This window comes from Felis catus, chromosome X, assembly GCF_018350175.1.
Source record: "Felis catus isolate Fca126 chromosome X, F.catus_Fca126_mat1.0, whole genome shotgun sequence".
In the NCBI taxonomy this organism is placed as follows: Eukaryota; Metazoa; Chordata; class Mammalia; order Carnivora; family Felidae; genus Felis; species Felis catus.
This window is the reverse complement of record NC_058386.1, coordinates 80,672,194-80,684,395: the sequence shown is the minus strand read 5'-3', so window position 1 is coordinate 80,684,395 and position 12,202 is coordinate 80,672,194.

Here is a 12,202-nt window from a genome sequence, read left to right as displayed (position 1 = left end):
GGTGATGGGCATTAAGGAGGGCACTTGTTGGGATGAGCACTGGGTGTTATATGTAAGTGATGAATCACTAACTTCTCCTGAAACCAACACTATACTATATGTTAACTAACTTGAATTTAAATTAAAAGAAAAAAAACCCAATTGTGTTGAAAAGCAATTACCAAAATATTAAAGATACAATTTTGACATATTATTATGTATGCTTCTTTATTAACCCAGAAATAACAAGAGCTAGCATTAGGTCTAATAATCACCATAATTTTGAAATAGTGATGAGCATAAATGATCTTTTGAGATATGGGCAACAGCTGTAATGTGAAAATATTTTTGATATGTATTGGTGACAAAGTCTCAGATACTGCTAATAAGACCGTGGTTTGTTGAGTATATTCAGTTAGATATTGGGGTTTGACTATTGCTTGCTTTCATATTTCCTCAACGGTCAAAAGAGGACTCTAACCGGAATCTTTGATGTTTATACTTTTCCTGTAATAAAAAAGGGGTTGTTTGTGGTTTGTGATCTGGGAAGATTCAAACAAGAGGGGAAGGATGTTTAGTTTCAAAACTATTTCTTCAAAGACAAATTTCGTTAAATAAAGGGAGAAGGAATTTAATTAAACCATTTTGCAACATCAATTCCCAGATTTTTTTCCATTTAACCTTTCCTTAAATCTACTTAAGCCAGTAGTTTTTTTGGGCCCTTGTGGATTGCAGACACCTTAGAGCAATACTTCTCAAATTTAATGTGCACATGAATCACCTGGTGATGCTGTTAAAATGAAAATTCTGACTCAGATCTGGAGAGGGAATTATAAGGTAGATCAAGTGATTCTTAAAGCTGCCCCTGTTAGGCACTTACTTGTGCCTTAGCCCCCTCCAAACACCCAAGGCACCTGTTTTCTAAAGCCCTCTGCTACAGTACCCCATTTTAACTACCCCTTCTTGCCAGATGCCCAGATTACAGATCTTTCTGTTTTTACCTTGTCTTCAAATGTACGTGTCTTAGGTCTGTTTCTCTCTGGACACTGCCCTCTGTGAAAATATAATGAGTAGCAGGTGATAGTGGATTGATCACTTTTTTCTCTCTCCCTTAAGACCAACCCTACCCACTCCTCTACCATTACAAGGTAACAATGGAGTCTAACCAATGGTAAGAATGTCCTGCCCTATAACAGACTAATTAAAATGCTATTTTTTTTTGGTGGGTTAGGGAGGAGGAATATTTGAATTTCTCAAAAAATTATACACGATAGGAGACTGCTTACCTGACCTACTTGTACTTTCTGCTCTACCTCTCATCTGCTCTGGTCTCATTAAGAACAACATTGTCTTATTTTAGAAGTGGAAGCATTAAACTGTCAAATGACCAGCTATTTCATGTTTATGTACAATGGAGTTTCAATTTCAAAGCAAGAGAAGCAACAGAGATCTAAGTAAAGGTTTCCCTACAGACGATAGTACATTGCTTTGTATTTACTGAGGCTTAAAGAATCCTGATATTGGTTTGGGGACTGCAGTGAGAACACGTGCTGACATGCTGACTCTGACGTGATTGGAGCTTTTCATTCACATTGGAGGCCACTTCTTCAGAGGCGACTGGAGGCAGTGGAGTCCATTGAGCCCTGGTATAGACAGTTTCCCCCACTGACCAGGTCCAGGTGACCAGGCTGAGTTCTTCAGTGCAACTATGTGGCTCTGGATTCTCTGGCGCTTTGGGCATGACTTGGATGGTGTGCTGGAGTCACTTTCCATATCCAGATCCTTCCCAGTGGACAGATGAAGAACTAGGTATCCTTTCTGATGATGGAGACTGAAAGTGCCAACTGAAATCTTTACTAGAGCCAGGTGGGAATTTCAAGCAATTACAGACTTCATATTGTACATGAAAGTTGTAAATTAAAGAAAGTGTTTTGTGTTTTGGTCAACAGTGAGGAAAAAAAAAAGAATCCTGATATTGTTTGACCAATACTTCACCCAATAATTTTTCTTTAATTTCTTCACCTTGGTAGAATTGAAACTACTTATTTAAAACTATTTATTTAGACCTTCAACTCACAGCACAAAGTATTTTATATGGCTTATTCTCATGACCATTTATAGGAACAAAAATGGGCTCCGCAAGAGATAAATTTGCATACTAGAGATGTACATGATTGTCTGCTCTACCTATGCCATACCTTTTCATATCCTCCTCCTGCCTCAGTGGCCATGTCCTGCACCAATAATGACATTAACAGATTGGATGATAACATAGCCCAAGGTTAGGCAACCCCACCCAATAGAATGGTCAGAGACCACATCTGGCTCATAGCATAAGAAAGAGTAAGCTAATCAAATTCTTTTTTAATTTTTTTAAATGTTTATTTATTTTTGAGAGAGAGAAAAGCATGAGCAAGGGAGGTGCAGAGATAGAGGGAGACACAGAATCCAAAGCAGGCTCCAGGCTCTGAGCCATCAGCACAGAGCCTGACATGGGGCTTGAACTCACAAACCATGAGATAATGACCTGAGCCAAAGTTGGATGCTTACCAGACTGAGCCACCCAAGCACATCTTAAGCCAATTAAATTCTATTCTCAGGGGTGTTGGTGAAAGAACAGAGAAGGTATAGAGATGAGAGAGAAAGTAATCCACAAAAATAAGAGAAAAAATATACCTGAAAATGGGCCCTCTTTATTCTTGAAGTTACATTGAGTTGGCTTTGTTCTTTAATTCACAAGGGTAATAGGGGTGCCTGGGTGGCTCAGTTTGTTAAGCATCTGACTTCAGCTCAGGTCATGACCTTGAATCACAAGGGTAAGAAAATAAGCAATAATTAAGGAAAAAACACTAGAGCCTAGAGGGATAAATGAATGGTAGATTATGAAGTCAGTGGCTTCCACATAAGTAGAACATTGAAGACACTCCTTCCATCCCTCCTGCTACACTGTGACCTCCTTGAAGGAAAGGACTATGTCTGATTCATCTCTGACTTTCTCACACCTTGTATAGAACAAGTATTCAATAAGTATCAAATATAAAATTCAATTTTCTATGATGAATGGAAGTCACCAAGATTGGATAGCATAGTTTGATTTCAATGTTTTCATCACTTAAAACTTCTTTCCTTATATTTCCCTCTGTAGACTTTATGGTTTGAAAAATATTGTCTAACCTGCATTAAGTAATATTTTTATAAAGTGGCCACAAACTTCATTAACTTTCAAATCATAACATCCAAAAAATGTCCAAATTAGTTATTAGAATTAAAAACAATTGACCTAGGTTCTTGGGTGCAAAATAAATATATTAATTGAATCCTATATAGATGACAGATAAAAATGAAATCTAAAATATCATTCATATTGTCAGGCAATAATAAATATAAATTATTAGGTATAAATGTACAGAAAAATATACAAGACTTCTATGGTTAAATAATACTTCATGGAGAGACATTTTAAAATACCAAAATGCTGTGTCCCAGCCCTAGGTTTTAAATTTGCTCAATTCACATTCCCTCCCAGAACAGATGTGTAAGCTCATCTGCACTACCCTAATAGACATCTAAGGCTTATAGGTGTCAAGAATTGAAGGGTCCGAGATTTTACCTTACTTATAGGCTAATAAGTGAGACTGAATGTGTCATGGATGCTGGTAAAGACATGACACTCCTGGGTCAGAGACATAGGATTTTATTACCCACAGCACAGCAAGTAGCATGAGCTTCCTTTGGTTTCTGTGGGTTCCCCATGCCTCTCAAGTTCCACGGGGGAGGTATAAAGAGGTTATGGTAGGGCCAGGCAGATACTATGCATGGAATGGGTTTGCTTTTCAGGCAAGGAACACTCAGCTTGGGAATTCACTCATTTATAGCAAGCAGAAGAAAGCCCACCTTTTGTTTGTAGGGAGAGATTAACTCATCTTTCAAGGCTGCTTGATGTAAATATAACTCTGAGAAATGGCTTGGGTAAAAAGCAGGTCAGGACCTTGCATCCTTGGCGTATCCAGCAAGATTTGTAGGAGCATAAGAGACGCTTGGAGGAGTAGCTCTCCTAACAAATGGTGTTTATAAGTATTGTGGAGAGATATCTACATGGGATAGGTGGTTGGTGACAGAAAAAAAATTTTTTTAATTGAGGCATAATTGCCATATAACATATTAGTTTCATGTTAGTTTCATTAGTTTCACATAATAATTTGATACTTGTATACATTGTGAAATGATAGATACTGGCAATAGTTGTATATAGTGTTTTGAATGTACTAAATGCCACTAAGTTGTACATTTTTAAGTGATTAAAATGGTGAATTTTATATTATGTGTATTTTACCACAATTAGAAAAAAATCTTACTGAAGTCCAGACATAGCTCCCTCCTATAGGATGTTCGGCTGGTAAAGTACTGGGCAGAATGGAATCATGTTTCTGCCCATGTGCATACTGGAATACCAATGGGCACAGGTTCTGGGTGCAGGTTTTGCCTTTTGGTGTGGCTATTCTCTTAGTGTACTTGACTAGCTATAGTCATTCTAGGATTGAACCCCAGAGCACCGAGGCCACTTTCCCGAACACATTTAACCAATTCTCTTCCTTCTCTCCCCCACTTCAAATTCTTGGGTTTCAAGATGCCTCCTTTCTATCCATTGCCCAATTCTATTTTCTTTACCAAGAGACTTTGCTAACCCATGGTAAAAAGCCTAAAACCCTAGTCCAAACTTGTAACAATCAAAAACCTTTTTCCAAACTGCAAGAAAAGCTCAGTTTTCAAAATTTAGATAATCTCATCTCATGCTCTCTGAAAGGAAGGGCAAATATTTTGCATCCTGTTTTGGGAGAGTTCCCTTACCCCTAGAATGAGCCAAATGTTTCTAATACAACAAAGGAAAAAGTTAAAATTTTTTTTCTGAACGTTTATTTATTACTGAGACACCGAGACAGAGCATGAACATGGGACAGACAGAGAGGAGGAGACACAGAACCCAAAGCAGGCTTCAGGCTCTAAGCTGTTAGCACAGAGCCTGACACTGGGCTTGAACTCACAAACTGTGGGATCATAAGCTGAGCCGAAGTCCAATGCTTAACCAACTGAGCCACACAGCACCCTGAAGGAAAAAGTTTTTTAAAAAGCAGTACCTTTCCTTATTGAAAAGACCAATCATTTATATCCTGCTTTGTTTGCAACCAAAATAGTTCTAACTCATTTACCCCAGAGTGCGTGTTATGTTAATGATAGGGATTATAGACTTTCAACCTTTAGCTCTGAAAACAAGCTTTGTCTTTTTCTCAGGCTGAGTTGGAAGTTCAGAGCCAGTGAATACAGTCATAGAAAAGTCAGTTTTTGCCATCTGTTTTAGTTTCCTATTGCTGCTGTAACAAATTACTACCTATCTGGCAGTTTACAGGTTTGGATGTTAGCAATCTGCAGTGGGTCTCACTAAGCTAAAATCAAGGTCTTGTCAGGACTGCACTCCTTTCTGTAAGTTCTAGGGAAGAACCCATTTCCTTGCTTTTTCCAGCTTCTAGAGGCTGCTTACATTCCTTGGCCCTTGGTCCCTTTCCTCCATCTTCAAAGGCAGCAACAGAGGATCAGTTCTCGCATTATGTCACTCTGACTTATTCTTCTGCCTCCTTCCAGTTTTAAGGGTCCTTGTGATTACATCAGGCTCATCTGCCTAATCCAGAATAACTTCTCTGTTTTGAGGTCAGCTGATTAGCACCCTTAACTCCATCTGCAACCTTAATTTTACTTTGATATATAAGGTGACATATTCAAAGGTTCCAGGGATTAGGATGTGGACACATTTGGGGGGTCATTACACCACATACCTAGCTATCACTTGATAAGTATTTTTTGAGCACCTACTAAGAATAGAGAGCTTTGTGCTCTACCTGAGGGAGCCATCTGGGTGAGACAGGATTTATTCAGAGAAGGGTAAATAACAATAGAATGCTTCACAGGCTGTGGGAGTGGTAAGAAGATAAGAGGAACTCCTATGAAAATTAGAAGAGGGTGTGGTGAGATTGATGATATGTTCAGAGAAGGCTTCCTGTAAGAGGCAGAACTTGCTCAATCAGTCTTAAAGAAAATTTGAATATTGTTCAGACAATACTGAAACGAACTGAGTTCAATAAGTCTTACATACTGTTTTAATTAAAAACAAGGACACCATTAGATTGAGGTGGCTCTAGTGCTTTGTGGCCTATGTAAACAAACTAAAACCTATGCTTGTAAATGCCTGAAGGTTAAGAAGTAGAAACCAAAGGACAACCAATCACAAGCAGCCAACTAGGCTTGAAGCTATAGTCAATCAAATTTCCTTCCTTTGCTTCTGTACCTTCCCTATGTAAATTATTCCCCTAACTCCTGCCAGGGAGCTAACCACTTCATTTTGGTGCTGCCTGATTAGAATTGATCTTTGCTCAAACTGTCAATATTTTTTAATATGCCTCAGTTTATGTTTTAATAATATACAGTTTTGAGTGCAGCTTTCCAATGTAACAGTTGTAAAATGAAATTACTCACTGCTATTTAAAGTGATGTCTCTGGGGGCGCCTGGGTGGCGCAGTCGGTTAGGCGTCCGACTTCAGCCAGGTCACGATCTCGCGGTCCGTGAGTTCGAGCCCCGCGTCAGGCTCTGGGCTGATGGCTCAGAGCCTGGAGCCTGTTTAAAAATAAATAAATAAATAAATAAATAAATAAATAAATAAAGTGATGTCTCTGTAACACTTATCAGCTTGAAAAGCACTGTCATAAGTTCATTTGATGCTCACCATAGCCCCATGAGGGACATAGGGAGGGCAGGGAACCACATGAACCTTGCCATCATTAAGTCCCCAGGCCCCTCTCCAGGTTTAGGTCTGCTTCCCATGTTCCTTCTTCCTTGCAGCCACAGGGACATCCCTGTTTTCTCTCCTTTTGGTAGTTGTCCTTTTAAGCCTAAATGCAGAATGAGACACAGTCTACCTCCCCCACTTCCTTGCTGCCATTGAAGCCAAGCATACAGGCTCATGTAATTTTAAGGCTTATCTGCTAACTACTCTGGAGAAACAGCAGATAAAGCTAATACATATAAGGAAGTGACAAATGTTCCATAATCTTACAAAGTTTATATAATGTTGGCCTCTAATCATTTCTGCTTTCTTTTTTTTAATCTTATTTTTTATTTTTTTAAAATTTACATCCAAATTAGTTAGCATATAGTGCAACAATGATGTCAGGAGTAGATTCCTTAATGCCCCTTACCCATTTAGCCCATCCCCCCTCCCATAACCCCTCCCATAACCCTCAGTTTGTTCTCCATATTTATGAGTCTCTTCTGTTTTGTCCCCCTCCGTTTTTTAGTTTTGTTTCCCTTCCCTTATGTTCATCTGTTTTGTCTCTTAAAGTCCTCATATGAGTGAAGTCATATGATTTTTGTCTTTCTCTGACTAATTTCACTTAGCATAATACCCTCCAGTTCCATCCACGTAGTTGCAAATGGCAAGATTTCATTCTTTCTGATTGCCGAGTAATACTCCATTGTATATATATATATACCACATCTTCTTTATCCATTCATCCATCGATGCACGTTTGGGCTCTTTCCATACTTTGGTTATTGTTGATAGTGCTGCTATAAACATGGGGGTGCATGTTTCCCTTCGAAACAGCACACCTATATCCCGTGGATAAATGCCTAGTAGTGCAATTGCTGGGTCATAGGGTAGTTCTATTTTTAGCTTTTTTAGGAACCTCCATACTGTTTTCCAGAGTGGCTGCACAAGCTTGCATTCCTACCAACAATGCAAAGAGATCCTCTTTCTCCACATCCTCGCCGACATCTGTTGTTGCCTGAGTTGTTAATGTTAGCCATTCTGACAGGTGTAAGGTGGTATCTCATTGTGGTTTTGATTTGTATTTCCCTGATGAGTGATGTTGAGCATTTTTTCATGTGTTGGTTGGCCATCTGGATGTCTTCCTTGGAGAAATGTCTATTCATGCCTTTTGCCCATTTCTTCACTGGATTATTTGTTTTTTGGGTGTTGAGTTTGATATGTTCTTTATTGATTTTGGATACTAACCCTTTATCTGATATGTCATTTGTAAATATCTTCTCCCATTCTCTCAGTTGCCTTTTAGTTTTGCTTATTGTTTCCTTTGCTGTGCAGAAGTTTTTTTTTTTATTTTGATGAGGTCCCAGTAGTTCATTTTTGCTTTTGTTTCCCTTGCCTCTGGAGACGTGTTCAGTAAGAAATTGCTGCGGGCAAGATCAAAGAGGTCTTTGCCTGCTTTTTCCTTGAGGATTTTGATGGCTTCCTATCTTAACATTGAGGTCTTTCATCCATGTTGAGTTTATTTTTGTGTATGGTGTAAGAAAGTGGCCCAGGTTCATTCTTCTGCATGTCGCTGTCCAGTTTTCCCAGCACCACTTGCTGAAGAGACTGTCTTTATTCCTTTGGATATCCTTTCCTGCTTTGTCAAAGATGAGTTGGCCATATGTTTGTGGGTCCATTTCTGGGTTCTCTATTCTATTCCATTGATCTGAGTGTCTGTTCTTGTGCCAGTACCATACTGTCTTGATGATTACAGCTTTGTAGTATAGCTTGAAGTCTGGGATTGTGATGCTTCCTGCTTTGGTTTTCTGTTTCAAGATTGTTTTGGCTATTCGGGGTCTTTTCTGGTTCCATACAAATTTTAGGATTATTTGTTCTAGCTCTGTGAAGAATGCTGGTGTTACTTTGATAAGGATTGCACTGAATATGTAGATTGCTTTGGGTAGTATCAACATTTTAACAATATTTGTTCTTCCTGTCTAGGAGCATGGAATCTTTTTCCATTTTTTTGTGTCTTCTTTAATTTCTTTCATAAGCTTTCTAGAGTTTTCAGCGTATGGATTTTTCACCTCTTTGGTTAGGTTTATTCCTAGGTATTTTATGGTTTTTTTGTGCAACTGTAAATGGGATCAATTCCTTGATTTCTCTTTCTGTCGCTTCATTGTTTGTGTATAGGAATGCAACCGATTTCTGTGCATTGATTTTATATCCTTCTACTTTCTTTCTTAATGGTATAAGAAAGTACCATTGGGTTCAGGCTCTCTGCTTATATTTTCTTAGGGATCATCATCATCATCTCAGCAAGCAACTATGGAGTGCATTGGTATAATTGCTTTACATATTTTAACTCATTTAATTCTTACAACAACCCAATATAGGGAGAAGTAAAATGAGGCAGACTTCAAACCCAGGTAGACTGCTTCTGAAACCTGTGTTTCTATGCTGGATCACTGCCTCTTTCCTTACACCACCTCATCTTCTGCCAATTAATATAGACTACTACTTGGACATTTTTGCCATGAGAAACCAGCACACTGAGTTACAGATGAAGAAACTGAGGCCTAGAAAATTTAGGCTTTTCCAAGGCAACACTGGTAGTAAGTGAGGAGCTAGGAGTTAAATCCAGCTTCATCACACCATGTTGTCTTTTTTTTTTTGTTTTAATCGAGGCCACTTTGTGAGGTCTGGTTCTGATCCAACATTCTGAAAAGAATTTATTTCAAACAATACCACATGCATTAATCCCTTTATCATTATGAGACACTTTATTTTTAGACATTGTGATCAAAGCCAGATTAACACCTTTAGGGGCTCTAAATTCTTTTTTTTATTTTTTTAATTTTTTTTAGCGTTTATTTATTTTTGAGACAGGGAGAGACAGAGCATGAACAGGGGAGGGTCAGAGAGAGGGAGACACAGAATCTGAAGCAGGCTCCAGGCTCTGAGCTGTCAGCACAGAGCCCAACACGGGGCTAGAACTCACTGACCGTGAGATCATGACCTGAGCTGAAGGGGGCAGCCCAACCGACTGAGCCACCCAGGCGCCCCAGGGGCTCTAAACTCTTAAAAAGAAAAGGCTGTCTTCCCCAAACTATCCACTATGGATTCAAATTAAAAACAGTAAATACAAATACCAGTTTTTTCCATCATGGCTTCTTACATTTATCTTTTTGAAAACCAAGTATCATATTGTTAAAAGAATTCTTAAAAGCATTTTTCTGGGTGTCTTAAGCACATGTTTCAACTGTTAGGTAATTCAGTACTTACTGTTACTGTTATATATTAATTCCTGGAAAAGGTGTACAAAAGTTATAATTGTAAAAGTAAGTTTGGGTAAATGACAGAAGCAAGTGATCAGGAAGAAGACAGAGCAAGCAAGTCAGGGAGGGGCTATGTGTTTGCAGTTTACAAAAATCTACCCACAATGGGTGGGATCAACCGTCTACAGGAAATATTTACAAAAGCCTACAGTATAACTGTGGATAGGTTATTGATGACATTTAAGCACTCCCTAGAGGTCTCCGGGAAGCAGCCAACCTCAAACTTGTCAATCTATAAACCTGGGAAATGCAAACATTAAGACAGTCTGGTAAAACAAAAGGGAGGAAAGTATTATAATGTCTACAGCCAAAAGAAGGAAAGCAATTCTTGGAGAAGTTACAAAAAAGGGAGTTTGACAGTAAGGATTTTTTAGTGTGTCCCACATTGTCCAAGAAAGAGGAGCCTCAGATTTGGGGCATGAATATTTTATTTGGATTAATATAATCTTATTTTGAAAGGGCCCAACCGATCCTGCTGCTGCAGTTTAATAATAATATTCCATTAAGATCATCTGACCATCTTTGCCTAGATTCTATGCTCACCAATTTATCAACTGACTTCCTAGTACTCTAATATTGGGAATCGGGGCCCCTCCCAACAGACACAAGGCTCCATTCAGTGTGGCATGTATAATCGTTTAGACAATGCATAAATTGTCATCTAGATTATAAGTCATTCTCTTATGAATCACAGGATCTCAGCATTGGAGGGTACTTCAAAGACATTTAATTAACCATGCATCTAGTGCTGAAATTCCCCGTATAAAATAGCTGGCAAGGAGTCATTCATTTTTCCTTAAGCATCTCAAATAACAGGAAACTCATTACTTCATCACTTCTCTAAACACCTGTGTTAGAAAATTCTGCTTTATATTGAACAAAAATATGTTACTACTTTATGAGACTGACGCTCTGCCCACTGCACCAAGAGGGCCGCTTAAAAATGTGTTACTACTTTAATGCCTTCATTCTTAGGTAGACCTCTTGGGATCCCATACAAAACAAACTAAACCTTCTCCAAAAAGACAAAAAACAAAACCCAAGCAACCAATAAGCTCATGTTCCTGACAAACCTCTTTTCCAGGACAAATTCCCTAAATCCATTAACACCTCCTAATATAAAATGGTTTCAAATCATTACATCATCCTGGTTAACCTCCCGTGGATGGGCTTCAGTTTCTATTTTAAGGTGTGGTCTTGGGCATGGTCAAGTGCTTTCATAAAATTTGCAAAAGTAAGATATTTTTATCACACATGGTTAAGATAATGGTCTCTTTCAGCTCCTCCTTCCCCTGTCATATTTCCCCTCAAGTCAAGGCACACTGGGGTGGCGATGAGCAGTTCTGGTAGAGCTAAGGGGAACTTGTGTTGGTGGTATATTTAGTTTGGGTTTAGGAGAATATATATTATGTGGTTCACTGACACTTCCACGTATAGTTAACTGATTGCTAGCTGTCTTAGTGTAGGAATGGCTTCTAAGAATATGCTTACCACCCACTGTGCTAATTTCACTTAGCATTGTGATGCTAAGTTCCAGGTGTGTTAGCTAATGAAAGTGTTATTTTTTTTTTAAATTTCTTAATGTTTTTATTTATTTTTGAGAGACAGAGACAGAATGTGAGCAGGGGAGGGGCAGAGAGAGAGAGAAAGACACAGAATCTGAAGCTCCAGGCTCTGAGCTGTCAGCACAGAGCCCGACGCGGGACTTGAACTCACAAGCTGTGAGATCATTAGCTGAAGTTGGACACTTAACCGACTGAGCCACCCAGGTGCCCCTGAAAGTGTTATTTTTATGAGTTTTGTGATATTGAAGAGATATTCAGCTTTTTAAAATGTAAAATGTGCTTTGCATTGAGTTGTACCCTTATGACAAGGAAATTTTAGGGTATGTACATTATACCTCAATAAAGCTGTTAAAAATGTGCTATCATTTCTTTTATTATTTTACATATTTACTTTTGTGCCTAAAGTAAAATAGGAACATATAGCCAGGTACCTATAAAAAGTTACATCAAATATCATATTTAAGGGTGAAATGTTGAAAAAAAACCCTTTGAGGCACATGCACCCCAATGTTTATATGTTTAT